We start from the raw sequence: 14,191 nt of genomic DNA on the forward strand, positions 1-14,191 counted from the left end.
GAAATCAGCTGTTAACCTTATGGGAGTTCCCTTGTATGTTATTTGTCATTTTTCCCTTGCTGCTTTCAATAATTTTTCTTTGTCTTTAATTTTTGCCAATTTGATTACTATGTGTCTTGGTGTGTTTCTCCTTGGGTTTATCCTGTATGGGACTCTCTGTACTTCCTGGACTTGGGTGGCTATTTCCTTTCCTATGTTAGGGAAGTTTTCCACTATAATTTATTCAAGTATTTTCTTGGGTCCTCTCTCTCTCTCTCCGCCTTCTGTGACCCCTATAATGTGAATGTTGTTGCATTTAATGTTGTCCCAGAGGTTTAGTAGGCTGTCCTCATTTCTTTTCATTCTTTTTTCTTTATTTTGTTCTGCAGCAGTGAATTACACCATTGTGTCTTCCAGGTCACTTATCCGTTCTTCTGCCTCAGTTATTCTGCTATTGATTCCTTCTAGTGTAGTTTTCATTTCAGTTATTGTATTGTTCATCTTTGTTTGTTTGTTCTTTAATTCTTCTAGGTCTTTTTTAAACATTTCTTGCATCTTCTCGATCTTTGCCTCCATTCTTTTTCCACGGTCCTGGATCATCTTCACTATCGTTAGTCTGAATTCTTTTCTTAGAAGTTTGCCTATCTCCACTTCATTCAGTTGTTTTTCTTGGGTTTTGTCTTGTTCCTTCAGCTGGTACATAGCCCTGTGCATTTTCATCTTGTCTATCTTTCTGTGAATGTGGTTTTTGATTCATAGGCTGCAGGACTGTAGTTCTTCTTGCTTCTGCTGTTTGCCTTCTGGTGGATAAGGCTATCTAAGAGGCTTGTGCAAGTTTCCTGATGGGACTAGTGGTGGGTAGAGCTGGCTCTTGCTCTGGTGGGCAGAGCTCAGTAAAACTTTAATCCACTTGTCTGGTGATAGGTGGGGCTAGGTTCCCTCCCTGTTTGTTGTTTGGCCGGAGGCAACACAACACTGAAGACTACCTGGGCTCTTTTGTGGGGCTAATGGAAGACTCTGGGAGGGCTCACACCAAGGAGTACTTCCCAGAACTTCTGCTGACAGTGTCCTTGTCCCCACAGTGAGCAGCCACCCATGCCTCTTCACGAGACCCTTCAATACTAGCAGGTAGGTCTGCTTCAGTCTCCCCTTGGGTCACTGCTCTTTCCCCTGGGTCCTATGTGCACACTACTTTTTGTGTGCCCTCGAAGAGTGCAGTCTCTGTTTCCCCCAGTCCTGTTGAAGTCCTGCAATCAAATCCCACTAGGCTTCAAAGTCTGATTCTCTAGGAATTCCTCCTCCTGTTGCCAGACCTCCAGGTTGGGAAGCCTGATGTGGGGTTCAGAACCTCCACTCCAGTGGGTGGACTCCTGTGGTATAATTGTTCTCTAGTCTGTGAGTCACCCACCCAGCAGTTATGGGATTTGATTTTACTGTGATTGTGCCCCTCTACTGTCTCATGTGGTTTCTCCTTTGTCTTTGTACGTGGGGTATGTTTTTTGGTGAGTTCCAGTGTCCTGCTGTCAATGATTGTCCAGCAGCTAGTTGTGATTCTGGTGTCTCGTAAGAGGGAGTGAAAGGATGTCCTTCTACTCTGCCATCTTGGTTCAGGGCCCCAAAATAGATTTTAAAACAAAGGCTATAAGAAAAGCCAAACAAGGACATCATATAATGATGAAGTGCTCAATACATGAAGAAGATATTATACTCACTAACAATCATGCACCCAATACAGGAGCCACGAAATATTTAAAGAAAATACTAAACCGACATAGAGGGAGAAATTGATAATAATATAATAATAGTAGAAGATATTAACACCCCACTGACGTCAATGGACAGATCATCCAGATAGAAAATCAGTAAAGAAAAGCAGTGTTAAATGACACAATAGAGCAGTTGGACTTAGTTGATATCTATGGGACATTACATCCAAAATAATCAGAATACACATTCTTTTCAAGTGCACATAAAATGTTCTCCAGGATAGATCACATCCTAGGTCATAATACAAGCCTCAACAAATTTAATAGGATAGAAATTATATCAAACACTTTTTCCCAACCACAATGGTATGCAAGTAGAAATCAATTCCAGAAAGAAAAATGGGAAGAGAATGAACACATGGAGACCAAACAACATCTTACTAAAATAACCCAATGGGTCAAAGAGGAAATCAAAGAGGAAATCAGAAAATGTCTGGATAGAAAAAAGATGGAAACACAACTTTTCAAAATCTATGGGATGCAGCAAAAGCAATTCTAAGAGAGAAGTTCATAGTGATACGGACCTTTCTCGAGAAACAAGAAAAATCTCAAATAAATAGTCTAACCTACCATCTAAAGGAATTAGAAAAAGACACATGCACCCCAATGTTCATTGCAGCACTATTTACAATAGCCAGGTCATGGAAGCAACCTAAATGCCCACTGACAGACGAATGGATAAAGAAAATATGGTATATATATACAATGGAATATTACTCAGCCATTAAAAAGAACGAAATTGGGTCATTTGTAGAGATGTGGATGAATCTAGAGACTGTCATACAGAGGGAAGTAAGTCAGAAAGGGAAAAACAAATATCGTATATTAATGCATATATGTGGAACCTAGAAAAATGGTACAGATGAACCGGTTCGCAGAGCAGAAATTGAGACTCAGACATAGAGAACAAATGTATGGACACCAAGGTGGGGGATGTAGCGGAGGTGGTGGGGGTGCTGCTGTGATGAATTGGGAGATTGGGATTGACGTATATACACTAATATGTATAAAATGGTAACTAATAAGAACCTGCTGTATAAAAAAATTAAATTAAATTTAAAAAATGAAATAAAGGAATTAGAAAAAAGAGGACTAGCAAAGCCCAAAGTCAGCAGATGAAAGGAAATAATAAATATGAGAGGACATAAATAAAAGAGACCAAAGAACAATAAAGAAGATCAATGAAACCAAGACCTGTTTTTTTGAAAGGATAAGTAAAATTAATAAACATTTAGCCACGTTCACCAAGAAGAAAAGAGGAGACCCAAATAAACAAAATAAGAAATGAAGGAGCAGAAATAACAACTGATACCACAGAGGCAAAAAATCATAAGAGGATACTAAGAACAGTTGTTTGCCAACAAATTGGACAACCTAGAACAAATGGCCAAATTTCTAGAAACATACAGCCTGCTAAGACTGAATCAAGAAGAAACAGACAATTTGAACAGACTGATCACTAGACATGAAATTTAATCTGTAATAGTAATTAAAAAAAAAAAAACTCCCTGCAAACAAAAGACTAAGACTGGATAGCTTCACAGTGGAATTCTACCAAACATGTAAAGAAGAGCTAATACCTACTCCTCTCAAACTATTCCAAAAAATTGAAGAGGATAAAACACTTCCAAATTCATTCTACAAGGCCACCATTACCCTGATACCAAAAACAGACAAAGGTACTACAAAAAAATAAAATAACAGGCCAATATTTTTGATGAATATAGATGCAAAAATCCTCAGTAAAATATTAGCAAACTGAATCCAACAATACATAAAAAGGTTCATACACCATGATCAAGTTGGAGTTATTACAGTGTCACAAGGATGGTTCAACATATGCAAATCAATCAATGTGATACTGATACACCACATTAATGAAAAGAAAGATAAAATCATGATCATCTCATGGTAGCTCTATTTTTAGTTTTGAGAAACTTCCATACTGTTTTCCACAGTGACTGCACCAATTTACATTCCCACCAGCAGTGTATGAGGATTCCGTTTTCTTCACATCCTTGTCAACATTTGTTATTTGTGTTCTTTTGGATGATAGCCATTCTATCATCAGGTGTGAGGTGATATCTCATGGTGGTTTTGATTTGCTTTTCTCTGATGACTAGCAATGTTGACCATCTTTTCACGTGCCTGTTGGCCATCTGCATTTCCTCTTTGGAAAAATGTCTATTCAGTTCTTCTGCCCATTTTTAACTCAGGTTTTTTGTATTTTTGATGTTGAGTTGTATGAGCTGTTTATAGATGTTGGATGGTAACATTGGATATTAACATCTGTAATATTCCTTATTGGTAATATCATTTGCAAAATTTTTTCCCATTCAGTAGGTTGTTTTTTTGTTTTGTTGATAGCTTCCTTTGCTGTGCAAAAACTTTTAATTAGGTCTCATTTGTTAATTTTTCTTTTATTTTCTTTACTTTAAAAGAAAAATCCAAAAAATATGTTATGATATATGTCAAAGAGCATTCTGCCTACATTTTCTTCAAGGAGTTTTTTGGTTTCTGATCTTACATTTAGGTCTTTAATCCATTTTGAGTTTAGTGTTAAGGAGTGTTCTAATTCCATTATTTTACATGTAGCTGTCCAGTTTTCCCAGCACCACTTATTAAAGAGACTGTCTTTTCTCCATTGTATATTCTTGCCTCCTTTGTCATAGATTAATTGACCATAAGTGTATGGGTTTATTTCTGGGCTATTTATCCTGTTCTATTGATATATATGTCTGTTTTTGTGCCAGTACAATGCTGTTTTGATTACTGTAGCTTTGTAGTATGGTCTGAAGTCAGGAAGGGTTATACCTTCAGCTTCGTTCTTTTTCTCAGGATTGCTTTGGCAATTCTGGGTCTTTTGTCATTTCATATACATTTTAATATTACTTGTTCTAGTTCTGTGAAAAATGCCACTGGTATTTTGTTAGGGATTGCATTGAACCTGTAAATTGCCTTGAGTGATATGGTCATTTTAGCAATATTAACTCTTCCAATCCAAAAACATGGTATATGTTTCAATCTGTTTGTTTGTCTTCAATTTCTTTCATCGGTGTCTTATAGTTTTCAGAGTACAGGTCTTTTGCCTCCTTAGGTAGGTTTATTCTTAGGTATTTTATTCTTTTTGATGTGATGGTAAATGGGATTGTTTCCTTAATTTCTTGTTCTGATACTTTGTTGTTAACGTATAGAAATGCAATAGATTTCTGTATATTAATTTTGTATCCTGCACTTTTACTGAATTCATTGATGAGTTCTAGTAGTTTTCTGTTGGCATCTTTATGATTTTCTATGTAAAATATCATGTCATTTGTAAACAGTGACAGTTTTACTTCTTCCTTTTCAATTTGAATTCCTTTTATTTCTTTTTCGTCTTTGATTGCTATGGTTAGGACTTCCAAAAATATGTTGAATAATAATGGCAAGAGTGGGCATCCTTGTCTTATTCGTGTTTTTAGAGGAAATGCTTTCACCATATGACCCAGCAATTCCACCCCTGGGTATATATCTGAAAAAAACAAAACAAAAACACTGATTCGAAAAGGTACATGCACCCCAATGTTCACAGCAGCATTATTTACAATTGCCAAGATATAGAAACAACCTAAGTGTCTGTCAACAGATAAATGGATAAAGAATATGTGGTATGTATATACAATGGAATACTACTCAGCCTTACAAAAGAACAAAATTTAGCCATTTGCAGCAACACAGATGGACTTGGAGGGCATTATGCTAAGTGAAATTAGTCAGACAAAGAAAAATACTGTATGATATCACTTCTATGTGGAATCTAAAAAATAATACAAACAAATGTATATGCAGAACAGAAGTGAACTCACAGATATAGAAAACAAACTTATGGCTACCAAAGGGGAAAGGGAAGTGGGGAGGGACAAATTAAGGGTATTGGATTAACAGGTACAAACGCCTACATAGCACAGGAAATTACACATTTTATTTTGTAATAGCCTATAATGGAGTATAATATGCAAAAACACTGACTCACTATGCTGTGCACTGAATCAAATACAATATTATAAATCAACTATAGTTCAGTTAAAAAAAAGATTTTTATTATGTTGATATTTTTCAGTCTCACTATCATGTATATAGGAAGGATATTGTTGTTGTTGTTGTTTTTAATTCTCTTTGGGGTCTGGTAAAGCCATTCCTATCTTACCAAGGAATTATTTTATTTTATTTATTTTTTGGCTGTGTTGGGTCTTCATTGCTGCACACGGGTTTTCTCTAGTTGCAGCAAGTGGGGGCTACTCTTCGTTGGGGCATGCGGACTTCTCATCATAGTGGCTTCTCTTGCTGTGGAGCACAGGTTCTAGGCGTACAGGCTTCAGTAGTTTGGCTCACGGGCTCAATAGTTGTGGCTTGTGGGCTCTGGAGTTCAGGCTCAGTAGTTGTGGCACATGGGCTTAGTTGCTCCATGGCATGTGGGATCTTCCTGGACCAGGGCTCAAACCCATGTCCCCTGCATTGGCAGGTGGATTCTTAACCACTGAAGCACCAGGGAAGTCCCAGGATATCGATTTTTATTTATGCCCTTTGATATGCTTCTTAAATTTCAGAATTAAATTTGAGACTTTCTTTCATCTGGTGACAATCTCTACTGAGTCCCAGTCTTAAATTTGAGAATTCATGTTTTTTGTCAATTCTAAATGTTTCTCAGTTCTTACCTCTTCAAATATTCCACCTCTTTCATTCTCATTCCTACTAGATATATGCTGGGCTTTCTATTCTGTTCTTCAGATAGATCTTATACTTTAACCTTTCTTTTCTATTTTCCATCTCTTTACTTTCTGTGTTCCTTTACGCATAAATTTCTCACCTATACTCTAATTCACTAATTCTTTCTTCTACTATATTTAAACTGCTGTTCTCCAGTTCATTGAGTTTTTAATTTTAGTTACTAAATCTTTCATCTTATGATATTATAATTTCTCTTTTTTACATTGCCATTTAAAAAGTATCACCCTTTCCTTCTTTCTTAATTTTTTACCTCCTTAATAGTTTTAAGGAGATAGTTTTATAAGCACTTTGCCTGTTACTTTATCCCATATTCTTTGTAGTGGTAATCTCTCTGTTACATTTGCTGATTCTCTTGTGTTGTGAACTCATCTTCATCGCATGCATGGCCTCAAGACCATATTTTCTGTCACTACTTGGATATTTTCCCTTTGGCCAAATATATCCAATATACCACCAGGCTGTACTATTATTTCAGCTCTTGAGTTTAATGTTCTGGCTTTGACTCCTGCTTTGTTTCTGGTTGATTTCCCTTTTTGTCTTTTGAGTTCAGCTCTGTATTAAAATATTTTGCTATATTTTATTTTTTATTTCTATATGTTTGTAAAGGAAAGGATGTTCTCTTTCCTGTTCTCTGTGCTGCTTAAACAGAACATCTTTTTAAAAGCAAGTGTTTAAAGAACACTTGTTCTTTTAAAGAAGGGTTTAAAATGGCCCATTTTATATTCCAAAGAGACCCATATTAAAAGGATGCATGTAAGCCTGAATATGGAAAGGACCGTGCATACAGATTTGAGTAATATTTAAGAGGCATAAAGTAGGTCAATTTGAGAGACTCGAGCCTAAGCACTTGGTGAGGTTTTGTGGTGGTGCTGGTGGCAGTTTGGTCTGGGTCTCTTGGTGAATCATGGTGCTGTTAATTGGAATCAGGAACAGGGAAAATTCATATATTCTGGTACTTGTAGGATATGCAGGTAGAAAGATCCAGAAGGCAACAGGAAATACTAGTCAAGAGCTCTGGAGATCAATGAGGATTTAATCTTGTGGCTGGAAGTTGGAGACATGGCTGTACATTACAGGAAGAATGTATGCAGTGAGTAGAGACTGGTACAGTGAGTCCTATTAATATAAATATTAGAGAATAGTACAATGAGCACTAGCAATATAATGAGTCCAGAAGAGAATGGCATGAGGGGAATCGAGAAAGACGCTCTCAGTGAACACTGATATCCTCACATATACAGAAGGACAGCTGGTGATTCAAAAGATGGACAATAAAGACCCAGTAAGTTCAGATTTTAAAGTGTGAGATGATCAATGTTGGTGATATGTCAATAAGGAAAGGAAGTCAGAATATGATAATTATGATAAGAGAAAGTGAATTGTTTATATTCACATGATTAAGAGCAGGCATCATGGATGACAAAGGCACTGGAGATGGCCTTTGAAGAACCATCTCTAACCACCGAAGCCTACAGAGGAAGAGAGTTAAATTTCATCTCAGATGGTATAGGCTGTTGTTCATATTGATTCAATACTAGGATGCAACTCACCAACTACATCATTTAGCTGGCCAGACCAAAATAGAAATTATTATGTTAGTACCCGAACCAGGAAGAAGGATTCCTTCAAATGCAACCAACTTGGGAATCTAGGCCCTACCTCTCAAGCTGCAAAACTGTGCTGTTTCAGCCACAGGGATGAGAGAGCTGTTTCTTTTACACAGGATAAGACCCTAGAGCCAACTACTTCTGAACAGTTGATGAAACATTTGTAGGTCTTATGCAAACTAAAAGCTGCTTTCTTCTCTGCCTAAATCAGAACTCTCTCCTCTACCATAATTTCCCCTGTGAGTTCTAGCTGCTTGGGCCTCCATGAACATTCAGCTCTGTCTCTTCAACTCAGGGAAGCTCCGGGACTCAGCCTGGTTTCTTTCCCCATCCCCGTGCTGTAGCCTGGAAAACCTCTCAAGGCAGGAAGTTGGGGCAATCGTAGGGCACGTTTCTCATAGATCACTGTCATGTGTTACCTGATGCCCAATTTTTTTTTTTTTTAACATCTTTATTGGGGTATAATTGCTTTCCCAATGTTTTAAGAATCAAATTTTTAATTTATTTGGCCTGTTATTTTAGTAACTTCCTGTCAACGTTGCATCTCTTTCCTTCCTACCTTGATACCAGTAATTTATGAAGAATCGATGTAGTTTGCATTTGAATGACCTCCATGTACTTTAGTTCCACTTTTTGATTTGACTCTCTAATTTGCCACTTTTTTCCCTTAGTTGAACAATTTTTTTTTGTTTTGTTTTGTTTCTTTGGTGGTACGCGGGCCTCTCACTGTTGTGGCCTCTCCCGTTGCGGAGCAACAGGCTCCGGATGCGCAGGCTCAGTGGCCGTGGCTCACAGGCCCAGCCGCTCCGCGGCATATGGGATCTTCCCGGACCGGGGCACGAACCCGTGTCCCCTGCATCGGCAGGCGGACTCTCAACCACTGCGCCACCAGGGAAGCCCAGTCAAACAATTTTAATCAAGTTAATAGTAAGCAGTAAAAGGGCAGTTACATGAAAAGTCCTATATTTTATGTGTTTAAACTGTTTTTCATTGTCTTTACTTGTAAGGTGTTGAAGGTGGGGTGCACTCCTGAATCTTCTTTCTGGTGGAATAAACTACATATTGTTCTGGAGTGCCACTTCGATGAATTCATGGTTTGTCCAAATGAACTTACCAGCAGTCGTGTTCTTGTTGTTGGAGCATGATTGATTGCACAGTGAAGCCAAGGATGCCATTCCGGGGGCACCATGCTTCCATCCACATCCCGTGATGTGTTTCTGCCATTCATTTCAGTAGTGTGTGTGACTCATCAGTGATGGCCAAAAAACTGCTTGCTGTCTTCAGAGTGTTTGTTTCCATGTTTGTCTTCCCCACTAACGTACCAATCCTCAGGTCGTTTGCCCTGAGGAAAATTCATAAATTGCCGCGTAGGCCGACGTGGCTGCTGACCCGCTGCAGCCCGCATTCAGGACTCGCAGGAACTCCATCGTGTCCCACAGGCCCAGCCTCCGGGGTGCACCGAGCAAAACCCGCTCAGGGAGAAAGCCGCCAGGAGCAGCTGGGAGCACATGATAGAAAGTTTCACGTGGGAGAATATTCAGACTCCTGTTACGTCTTCTTTGGTAAGAATTAGAAGCTGATTTTATGCATTTAGAACTAATTCTTTTCATTGTCATAATAAAAACAATTTAAGAAACACATTAGGATGGATATGCAAATGTATATTTAATAGCCAACTTCTAAGACTTAGAATGAGGAGGGCAGGGAAGCAGAACCTTGTGGAAAATGAGGCCCTAACAACGCTTATTCCTTCTGGCTGTGTTTACTTTACAAAACAGCATTCAAACAGCAAACACTTCAGTTTTAATGAAATCTCAAATGGGACAAACCTGATTCGGATTTAATTAGTTGAGAAAAATTGCCGAAAATTAGTAGTTTGGAATTTTTGAAAGGTACTGTCTTGGACTACTGATAATTGCAATCATAGTTGTTTTTCAGTTGCAGAGCTGAAATTTTGTATAAAATAAGCCATTAGAACTGAGGAAAAAAATTAAGAATACAGAGATACTAGGAGGACCAGGGAATTATTTTATATCTTCAGGCCTGGCATTATGTCCAGTAGATTTGTGAGACTCAGTAAATACTTGTGAAATAAAGAATGAATGGAGGAATGAATTCTGACTCCTGGAAGGCAAGGATTGTACTTATCTTGTTCACTGTTAAACTTACAATACCTAGTTTTTGGTCTGGCACATTGTACACAGTAAACATTTTTATTGGTTGGGTTAATGAATGAATTAAAATTACATGCCCTACAGATATATCGTTGTATGCCAATTTGAAAATATATTTCCAGTCCTTATCTGACTGAAAAGTTATGCTAAAAAATGGGAGGCAACCCGAGTCAATGATATACTGGTTGGAGGAGTTTACACATCTCTTCCAATCTAGTGATGAAGAAATTTACGTTGCAAATAAGAGTTGTGTTGCAAAAGCTGACAATTTGTAAGAGTTCATCTGTAGGAGATTCCTTTTTCCATTTCTATTTGAAGTCCCTTTCATGAAGAAGAAATGGAAAGATAAAAATGCCTAAAAAGCAGACACAGGAATTTAAAGAGAAAGGAAAATTAGTCAGCAACCATGCACCACAAATCACTACTCAAACAATGAAGACTCATGAGATCCCGACAAAAGATGCTGCAAGGCCAAGGCTAGACCTCAGGGAACAAAAGGGGGCTAGTTCCGACGTCTCCCTCCCCTCCCCCCACCCTGAGTTCACAAGAATGTTTTATCATAAACTCCTTGTTCATTATAAGTAGAAATGTCCAGTTTTCTTCTTGCCCTTCGAAACCAGTTTTGGCTTAAGTAAGGTGGTCATGCTGTCAGATCACTATAGAGGCCCAGCCAACATGGATGGGTGAAAATGCCTGGAGAGAGCAGGCCAGGTCAACAGCTCTCCTGTATAGCAGCATCTCCACTAGTTTTATCCCTATAGGGGCATGCGAGAGTCTATATTAGCATCCTACCAGGAAACAACTGCCACAAAACAAGAGTGCTTAACATGAGAAACGCTAATTTTATACTTGGGTCATTTCAATCTTACTCACTGATGTTAGACTCCAGTTATTGGTGGAGGTACTTCTGAGCATTTAGGTTAAAAAAAAACAAAAAAAACCCTACATAACTGCCCCCAGTTCATCCCCCCTCCCTCCCCTGCCTGGGATGTTGGAGAATCTGTGTGAGCCTGAAACACAGCAGCAGTTCCCCCTCTCTCTTCCATTGGACCCCAAGGAAACAGTAAGACCTAGTTTGTGGGGACTTTGCCATTCCTCCACTCAGCAAAAGACAATTTCCTCTGTGTTGCAACTTTCTATTTGGCGAGAGGATAGAAGGGTTGGCAGGACCAGAGCTGGCTACTAAAAGCAGGCACAGTAAAACCTCACAATGAGTTGCCTCTTTCAGCTTGGCACATGATGTTAGGAGCTGGAATAGAGAAACACTTGTAATAAGTTGCAGTTGGGAGGAGGGTGATGGTGCTTCTGTAGAAGTCTTGTGTTTTTATCCCCTCCCCCCCTTTCGGTGGCATAATCATGAGCCTCACTTTTGTTTTTCATATTTTAAATTCAGCCTGTACTGAACTTGCCACAGAAATAGACCCGCGCTGACACTCCCACTCTCAAGCTGCCGGTGCTGGGTCGCAGGTTTGACATTGCTTGAGCTAACTCAGAAACTAGAAGGTTGAAGTGGCATTAAAGACGTAGCTACATGAATAGACCCACTTCCTGGTTGGAAAACCTGGATCGTATTTTATTTCCATCTCTGATACTCTTACACATCTTTAACATCACCACTAGGCTCGTCACACTGTGATTGCCCACACTCATAAGGTCGTGTTAAAAAAGGGAATTGCTTTATGACACAGGCATATTTTTTGCCCAAGTGAAAGGGTACAGTGGGAATCATTCTCACTTGGACAAGCTCTCCTGTGGATGCCTGAGGCCTGGAAGTCAGATTAATGGAACCACTGGGTCAAGGCCTGTCATCAGAGTGGGAGGTCAGAATCAGGGAGGCCTAGAGGGAGGCAGCAGGAGGCCCTGGCAGGAGAGGTACACAGAGCATCAAAGGTGGAGGTTAGAAAGGCAGACCAAGATGTCAGGGACCCTTGCCAGGGGGGACCTCACTCCAGGGCTGAAAGCCAGAGCAGGCCTTCAACTCTTGGTGGAGTGCTAAGATAGGGTGGGAGGAAAGAGAGCCCAGAGCTCTGTCCTAGAGACTAGTCAGCATTTATGGAGCAACTGAGCCAGGTACCGGGCTGCCAATCTTCTGTATGCCAATCAATGCTCTTGTCCCAATACATGTCATCTGTTTTTTCACTCTCGTATCTGTCACTGGCTGGTGAGTTCCTGGAGGGAAAGGCCTATGTATGTCTCGATCACTGAACGGGGTACCTGGCATATAGAAAATGTTTGGTAAATGTTTGTTGATTGAGTAAGTGACCTTACATCTTTCAAATTATTCCCATGTTCCTGTTGACCAAACCGAGTGTCAGAGAGATTAAGAGGGAAGAGAGGTCCCAGATTCTGCAAATGGAGTCCAATGTGGACTCAATCTGAATTTCTGATAAGCCAAGAATCAAACCAAGGGGCAGAAGATAAGGGTTACTTATCTTCTAGGTCTAATAGCTACAGTTGCAGACCTTCCAAAAGGGAAAGCAGTAGCAGTAGCAAAGCAAATCAAGGCTCCAAGTTTAACTGCCACATCAATGAAGATGTGGCAGTTAGGGTTAAGATTGCCAGACAAAATCTAGGACACCCAGTTAATTAGAATTTCATATAAACAACAAATAATCTTTTAGTATAAATATGTCCTAGATATTGTATGGATGTACTTAGATTTAAAAAGTATTCCTTGTTTATCTGAAATTCAAATATAACTGGCACCCTGAGGTTTTATTTGCCAAATTTGGCAATGCTAGATGGGGGTTGGTTTTTGGGATGCAGGTGGGAATCAGGAGGTAGGTTAACCCATCTCAGCAGCCACAAAGCTAGCTCCAGAGGGTCCCAGCACTCCCATGACCGGGGTGCTCCGTCTAGGGTAAGAAGCTTTAGAACCACAGCCCACCAGGTTCTGATTTAGCAGCAGCCTGAGTGCCCTCTTGTTACCTCCTCAGAATGGGAGCCCACTGGTGCTGCTTCCTTCCCCCGGTCCTCCCGCCCGCACAATGCGTCTCGCTGTCATATTTCCCAAGACAGCATACGGCTGGGGTAGTTTGTCACTATTCAGTATAGATGGCCTGCCACAGAATAGGTGCTCAGTAAATATTTCTTGAATGGATGAACAAATCAGTTTCTGTTTTGTTTTGTTTTGTTTTTTGCGGTACGCGGGCCTCTCACTGTTGTGGCCTCTCCCGTTGCAGAGCACAGGCTCCGGACGTGCAGACTCAGCAGCCATGGCTCACGGGCCCAGCTGCTCCGCCGCACGTGGGATCTTCCCGGACTGGGGCACGAACCTGTGTCCCCTGCATCGGCAAGTGGACTCTCAACCACTGCGCCACCAGGGAAGCCCAACAAATCAGTTTTAAAATGTGTCACCGCCCTTCTTCCAGACTGTCCACAGTCAACTCTGGCACATATTCTCAGGTTTAATCACTTGTGGCGGAAGTATCAGGGCCAATTAGGGTCTCAGTGCAAAAGCGTAAGAGTATTTTTCTGAAAGACACCCCTGGGCTTCTTTCTCAGCAGGGATCTGTAGGTGTGGCAGGTGATCTGAGATTTTATCCTGTCAGTCGGCATGGCCCATCTGGTACACTCGACTTATGCAGTCAGCCTGTCTGAGAAGCATGGCCCGTCCAGGATGCCAGCCTCAGACCATTAACAACCAATAAGCTTTAGTCATATTAATGTTGGGGTGATTATATAATTCATTATCTAAACTGAGATACTTTGATGGAGTAAAAGAAAGTGCTAATCATAATGCAACTAGGAAAAATAATATAAACCCAAACTAGGACATACTGACATGTTAATTTCTGTGAATAATAAACACCCCCTAGAATCCCCTGGGTGCTGTGATCTCCAAATGCCACTCTTTGGACACAGTGACCATATTACCTGATCAGCTGCATACATGCTT

General features: G+C 40.0%; 1 pseudogene; it reads right to left on the reverse strand.

Moving 5' to 3' along the window:
• Positions 1 to 7,627: 7,627 nt before the first annotated feature.
• Positions 7,628 to 9,914, reverse strand: LOC149747984 (NADH dehydrogenase [ubiquinone] 1 alpha subcomplex subunit 12 pseudogene; annotated as a pseudogene).
• Between the last annotated feature and the right edge of the window lie 4,277 nt (positions 9,915 to 14,191).

The sequence above is a fragment of the Delphinapterus leucas genome, chromosome 11 (assembly GCF_059928025.1).
Source record: "Delphinapterus leucas isolate spDelLeu-1000000601 "Yukka" chromosome 11, BTC_Dleu_Yukka2, whole genome shotgun sequence".
Classification (NCBI taxonomy): Eukaryota; Metazoa; Chordata; class Mammalia; order Artiodactyla; family Monodontidae; genus Delphinapterus; species Delphinapterus leucas.